General features: G+C 38.4%; 1 long non-coding RNA gene across 8 annotated transcripts in view; it reads right to left on the bottom strand.

Moving 5' to 3' along the window:
• Positions 1–890: 890 nt before the first annotated feature.
• Positions 891–7,484, bottom strand: part of LOC133625788 (uncharacterized) — a 35,516-nt gene continuing 28,922 nt past the window's right edge. For 4 of the 8 annotated variants that reach the window (XR_009819083.1, XR_009819081.1, XR_009819087.1 and 1 more), the window contains 3 exons: positions 3,136–3,845; positions 2,499–2,760; positions 1,485–1,977 (listed from right to left, as the gene is read on the bottom strand). This is a non-coding gene — a long non-coding RNA (uncharacterized LOC133625788). Of the gene's footprint in view, positions 1,019–1,484; positions 1,978–2,498; positions 2,761–3,135; positions 3,846–7,484 lie in introns of those variants that run through there. The other 4 variants (XR_009819085.1, XR_009819086.1, XR_009819084.1 and 1 more) reach the window with 4 other exon arrangements.

The following is a 7,484-nucleotide window of genomic DNA, read 5'->3' as shown; positions in this document are numbered from 1 at the left end:
TATTACTTTGCCTAGTTGGGACTCACCTTTTCAGGATGACTTTACCAGCAAGGTGGCTGGTAAAAGTGTTTGACAAGGTGTCTGCATCTCGTGGGGCTGAGAAGTGTCTTCTCCCTTGCTGCATTCAGTGCTCATACACAGCCCACCTCACAAGTTTCCATTCATGTTTTTAAACAAAAAGCCCAGCAGATACAGGTCATTTTTAATACTAAATACCTAAATGGAATAGTAGGCAAAAGCAACCAGCTTTGGCTTATAGGTATTCTATCCATTCCAATAAGCCAGAGGGAACAAATCATACAATCATAGAATGGTAGGGGTTGGAAGGGACCTTTAGAGATCATCTAGTCCAATCCCCTGCAGAAGCAGGTTCACATAGATCAGGTCACATAGGAACACGTGAAGGCGGGTCTTGAAGACCTCCAAAGAAGGAGACTCCACAACCCCTCTGGGCAACCTGTGCCAGGGCTCCCTCACCTGAACATGGAAATAGTTTTTTCTTATATTTAAGTGGAGGTTTTTGTGTTCCAGCTTCATCCCATTACTCCTTGTTCTGTTGCTAGCTACTGTAGAAAAAAGGGATGTCCCAACCTCCTGACACCCACCCTTTACATATTTATAAATGTTAATAAGATCTCCCCTCAATCTCCTCTTCTCCAGACTAAACAGCCCCAGTTCCTGCAGCCTTTCCTCATATGAAAGATGCTCCATTCCCCTGATCATCTTGATGGCCCTGCACTGGCCTCTCTCCAGCAGTTCCCTGTCCCTCTTGAGCTGAGAAGCCCAGAACTGGACACAGGACTCCAGATGAGGCCTCACCAGGGCAGAGTAGAGAGGGAGAAGAACCTCCCTTGACCTGCTGGCCACAATCTTGATGCATCCCAGGCTGCCATTGGCAATCTTGCTGGCTCATATTTAGCTTATTATCAATCAGGACTCCCAGGTCTCTGCAGAGCTGCTTTTCCACCTTCCCTGCCTCATGAGACATTCTCACCATATTCAATAAAGGCAAAGTGTTCTAAGGAGAAACAAGAAGACAACAGGCAATATTTTGGTTTGAATATTTGGGCCTAAATACGTTTGTTTTCAGAGACAGCTTACATATTAAATTACCATATGTTTTACCTTTTTAGACAATGTAAAGATTTACCTTTTTTTTCTATTAAATAGGTAATTCTTTAAAAAGAGAAGTATTTAAAGTACCTTCTTTTGCTGTTTACTTACTTATAATGATCTTAATTTATGTTTACTGAACAGGTTTATTAAAAAACAGACTTGCACAGTGTCAATTTTTGCAAAACTTTGTAAATTACACATATGTTTGTTTTCTCTGTTCAAAACAATGAAGTTGCAATCTTCTTTGTTGTGGAACACAGAACACAAATATTAGGGACCTGCAAGCCCAGCTTTTCTGCTCCATCAGTCAAAATACACTACCTCTAAAGAAATAGCTAGAAATAAAGAAGATAGTTGCTGTGGAACATGTTTATTTCTACTTAGCTTTTCTCCAGCAAGTTTGAGTAGAGTTTACAAAACAGACATTAGCAATTGCATCAGAGAATTCCAATTCGTAGATAGCTACTATCAACAGGATGTAAACGAAAAGATTTTTACTCAATTCAAAATACAGACAACTACAAATGTATCTTCTGTTTCCTGGTTAATAATAATCATAAAGTAATGATGTGTTCTTAGATTTCAATTTGCTAACTTAGTGGATAAATATAATTTTGCTTCATCAACTACACCTCCCCAGCCTACTCTTTGAACACCATAACAGTTGGAAGACTTTCAACTTCTCCAAGTTTATTTAACTCAGATGTTTGATTTTAAGCAAAAATTTAAGTACAATAAATAGCTTAGTGAAGCCAGTAGATATTTTTTTAGTCTTACACGTTATGATGGTGTTCATGTTCCCTAGAAGAAAATGAGCAGTCATCAGAACTTTTGAAGTTTATCTTCACAGTCTTTCTGCATCTACAAAAATTAACAGAGAGAGACTTTAATTTACATTTTAATTTGTTGTTTTGAATCCAGTGGGGCATTTGAGCAACAAAGATGACCTTTCTCTTTTTTTCTATATATTTGAATCAAATGACAGCACTTACACTTTATGTTACTGCAGTTACATAGTTATGAGTCAATTTTTAACACAATTTAATGGATTCCTTTTTTTCTTCTTCTATTTTTGAAGGCTTTAAAATACAATACAATTAATGTTGCTTTGAAAATTCAGTTGGAAGTTTTTAGTAGCCTTAAAGAACTCGACCTGTCATAAGAGCTAAATGGAGTCTCCGGGGTACACCTAGAAACTCCATTAGCACAGTGGCCCAGTCCAGCAGTTCCCATGCCTGTCTGCTTAGGAAGAAGCCACAACTGTTGGTCGGGGGGTCACATCACCACCATAAACTTGGTTTCATGTCCTGACCAAAACACCATCTTGTTGCTGCTCAAAGGAGGGGTTACACAGACCCACCATCTGGATAGTCGGTGCTCACCTTGTTAGGAGATGTCAGTTCACCTTGCTAACACAGCAACTTTCTTGTCTCTTTTTTACCATTTTACTCTTGAACATTGAAGACGAACTGAAGCACTTGGATAAATGTTATCAGCACTTGGGGGAAAAGCCAAGTTTCACAGACCTGGTGCTTTTGTAAAGAGTCATAAGGTCATGGGCAGATCCAGTTGATACAATCCATTTACTTCCAAACAGCTCCCAACCAAGCCTCTTACTGTAAGCTCTGAAGATATTTAAGCAACCTTTGCATAAAAAGGAAAACAGATAAAATAATTAGTGAAGAGATAGAAAATTGAGAATTAGGATAATTTTCTCAAACAAGTGATCTCCAGCAGCATATCCAAGTATTTTGCATCAAGATCTCTGACGTTTAACATATCTGTAATATCACATGAATGCACTGAATAGTGAAGTGGCAGAATTTGTTGATGACAGAATGGTTTTCAGAGTAGAAAAGGTAAGAGCCGAGTACAAAGAATTCTAGAAAGATCTTACAACACTGAGCAGCTTTGTGTCAAAAGGCAGATAAAATTCAGTATAGAATAATATATGTCACATGCAGTAAAAAGTAATACTAACTTCAGAAGGAAAATAATGGGCTTTGAGTTGACCTTTACCTGGAAAGCAATCTTGGGATTATGATAAATAACTGCAGGAAACATCAGCACAGAGCTCAACAGCAGTCAAAGAGAAATTAGTTTTAGGATCTTCAAGGAAAGAAAAGAGAACAAAAGAGATAACTTTGGATGACTAAATAATGTGATTTGGTTTTCCCATCTCAAAAATGACTGAGAAGATGCACAAAAGGCTGGGAGAAGAGCAACAAGGATGATCCTAGATTAGGAGTTTTCATCCTGGGTGATTGTAGATTTAGAGTTTTCATCCCAGAACAGAAGGCAGATGTGGATGAAGACATGAGTGTCAGAGACAGGATGGCAGATCATCTCTTCACTCCCCCAGCAAAAGAAGGAGTATGATCTGGTTTCCACCAGGCAGTGAGTTGAAAGCAAGGGAGGTGATCCCTTGAACAGTGCACAGCTAGACAGTGGCTGGTGTCCACAGTTTGCTCTGAGTGATAAAAGCTTGTAAGCATCCAAGGAAGGACTGGATGAGTCTTCCCTGACAACTTCTCTGCTGACAATCTATTGAGGGTTATTGCACACCTAGATGCGTCTTCTGGCTTTGAACATCTTGGAGTCACAAATTGCTGGAGGATGTTTGGGAGGCATATAACTATCTGATTTTCTTCTCCTTCACTGAGCACTCAGTTCTACCTGCCAGGAGAGGCAGAGTCCTGGGCTAGAGGGATCAGCACTGTACAGCCTTTCTGCAGATAAAAAGTACGGTTGGTTAGACAAGTGCCACAGCCACTACAAGGAGCAGAAACACATATATGGGACATGGACTTATAGAAGGGGGAGGAACACAGGCTTTATCCATTTTGGTGAGCTTTTAGAAGAGATCAAATTATAACATGCAACCACACTTTACATGTGTCAGCTGGGAGACTACTAGTCTTAAAATAGCTTTGTTCCTAATGGTGCTAAACTTCACACAGCATGATTCAAAATATCTAAACAGTGTATATAGCCTCCAGTTTTTTCAAGTTACCTCCTTATTCAGGCAAAGGCAAGGTACCAAATTATATCTCTGCCAATTATTTTCTCATCTCACAGACCATCTCTTCACACACTTTATCCCTGTTTAGAAACATTTTGATATTCTTATTGCACCAGGGATCCCCACAGTCCTCAGGCTTCAACTAAATTATGTTTTCATTGAGATCATGCTCACAAAGCTCTCAGGAATCTTCAGCAGAATTGTGCTTTACCTGTATGAGATACAATGTCAACATATTTACGAGTGGTGTCAGGTGTGGTTTAAAAGACTAAAATATTATAATGTTATCAGCTTTAGCCTGTAATCTTAGTTTATACTATAAGCACGTATAGCTGTTGTTCACATGCCTGAGCAACAAATACCACCCACAAGCTAGATAAAATGCCAGGAATATTTTGTAACAAATGCTTCTATGGTTACACATCCCAGTCACTCTTCTAAAACACGGGACAGCGAGGTGCACTGTACAGTCTGTAAGGGGCAAAGGAGAGTATCTGCTATATTCCCATAATTTCTGAGGCTTTTGAGAAGCTGTAGGAAATTTTATTGCAAATTACATAATGTTTGCTTCACTCATTACTGAAATGTCTAGGAACAAGCATTTCTACTGGGGTAAAAAGCAAAAGCCTTTTATCAATGCACAACACAACAGTTTCAGAGTAAAATGAGGAATATCTTTTCTAACAGAAACCACTGAAGAATTTTTAAGTAGGTAGAATGTAATTATCTGATTGAAAATAAGCCATGACATTGCAGCTTTCACCTCTACTCCTGAAAAAAAGTGCCATGGGATCTGTTAAACAACTATATGTGGTCAGGACCTCAGTTTTGTATCTCCTACAGAAGTGTAGTGGGACGGGATGTCAACTCAGCGGTTAAAACCCCCATTTGTTTTACATGCAGCTCGGGAATATTTTTAAGCTTTCACTTTTTATTGATTTGTTCTTAATATTCAGGAAGAAAGAGAGAGAGTTTCAACAAGAAAAAGATTGCAGGTACAAAACAGATAAATGGCCTCTCTGCACAAGAAAAATAATACTGTCAAGAGGAATGCAAAGATTCCTAAATATTTGTGAGCTAAAAAACGGTTAAAAATACCCCGAAAATAAAACCCCTTAAAACTGGAAATTGTGGTGGATACTCATTAGGAGATACTTGTTCATATTTTATGTAAATATAACTGGAATATAAATGGAAAGGATTTTCACTGGGGTGAAACAAAATTGGAGTTTTTTCAGCCATAATAATACATTGCAACTAGAACAGTTTTGAACACAGGAACTCAGATAAGCCAGATGTATGTGTGTATGCTCTACTAAAAGCTAAAAAAATATGAAGTCTCTCTCCCACAGAATAAGCTTTATCACAGTGACCCTAACAGTTATTGCCTTTAACTTCAGGTTTTATTTGTATTTGAAAGGATCTTGCATTCCTGTAATATGAAGCATGGGAAACTGAGTATTCAAAGCATGGAACAGTGTGGAGCAAAGCTGAAATCACATTAACTCTGCTTGTTTCTGTTTACATCTCAAAATATGATTTCCATCAATGGCACAAATAGCTATAAATGAACTTAACATAGAGCACAAATAAACTGGAAAATGTTCACAAGTTGTACACCATACTTGAAATAAGTCAACCTTCATCCTTGCCTTGATCTAAGCGAGGCTAAGCTCAGTGTCCTGAAACACCAGTTGGTCCTGAGACCTGAAACTTGATGTTTCCCTCAGGTACTCTGAACTGTCCAGCCCTACTAGTAAGACAAATGGGTCAAATCATGCTCCGATGGAGGTGTGATAGAAGGCACACCTTGCCCTTTCTCTGAGAAGATAAATCCATCCTTGAGAATAACCTTAAATTTAGGGAACTTCCTCAAATTCTCCACTGCTGTCAGCTCCACTATTCCATGGTGCTCCAGTAGATCACTAGTGCAGGTTGACAGGGAGTATAGGCTCAGACTGGATTCTGCACCATATACATGCAGCCAATGACATCTATTAGTAAATACAAATGAAATCAATTCTAAAGAGACATGGGTCCCAGTGCTTTGATATAGAGGCCCAGAGGAATCAATGGATTGACAGAAGGGATCAAAACTTTACAGGAATGGGTCAAAACTGTGCCTAGGTTTTTCATAAAAGTACATATCTATCTACTTAGATCACGAGGAATTCTAGGTTTTTATCTCCCTTTTACTCAACATCTAACCCTCTCATAGAAACTCAAGCAGATGAGAGTGTCTAAGCTAAAACCAGCTGGAATTGGAAGGACCAGCCCTGGGAAGGGCTTAATAAGAGAAGCTAGCATATTGAGCATCTTTGTTCAGACCCAACACTCAGCAAGGAACACAGTAGCAGCTGTGGATAAAAGGAGCTTTGTCATAGGCTTCATCAGAAACAAAAGCAGTCTCTGCATGCATCATTAAAGTAAAGGCAGCCCTGATTATCAATATAGCCATTACCTCCCCAAAGATATCTTCAAACTCTGTGCAGAACATCCTTATGCACGTGTGCTGCACCCTTCCATGCATGAACCATCTCACTTGTGTACACCATGCATTGGCATGCACAGGATCCTTACTCTAAAGAGTAAAAATACCTTGTCCTCACCAGATTAATGCAAAGCTGCCAGCATGTGGTGCTCAGTTAAGGCTGTCCTCCCATCCTTACACAGTTTGTAAGCACATCAGAACCTGTTCATAATCCAACGGCTGCCTGCTGCTTGTGATACACATTGCTTAATGTTCAGAGAAATTATTTGGCCAACACACTTTTCAATTAACCCTTATCTTTAAAAACATGCTATATAGTACAAATTGCAGTGAATTAGAACTGAATTTTAATTCATATTATTTGTATTCTCTAAGTGCACGAGAGGTTCTTGAAAGTATTGAAAGTTTTCAAGTTTGAAACAGTTAATTTCCGAAGAGAAAATAAAACCAAAAAGTTTCATCTCCAGTCCAATGGAAACCAAAGTGTTAGAACAGAGCTCCAGAAAATTCTACATATCCAACAACAATATCTAGGAACAATCTAAGATGTTTTCTCAGAGCTTCATTTTGTTGAACATTTTAAAAGCAAAATTAAAGTGTGTATCTGAGGTGCATATACACAATATACAGTGTTTACACAGTAAAGAAATCAGGATCTGGAATACAAACTAATATTTAAAACATCACATTTAGAAAAATATTTGAGTAAGGATATTCTCATTTGCAGCATCTAAGATAAGTGGTCAAAAAGCAGACCAAAGCTCACTCTCATTTCTATCCCTTTGAGCCTATTGGGTACAATAATTTTTTTAGATAAATTATGGGGTTATTTTTAATTTTTCCTCATTGTTCTTA

This window comes from Colius striatus, chromosome 7 (genome assembly GCF_028858725.1).
Source record: "Colius striatus isolate bColStr4 chromosome 7, bColStr4.1.hap1, whole genome shotgun sequence".
Taxonomy (NCBI): domain Eukaryota; kingdom Metazoa; phylum Chordata; class Aves; order Coliiformes; family Coliidae; genus Colius; species Colius striatus.
This window is presented reverse-complemented; position numbering and strand designations above follow the sequence as displayed.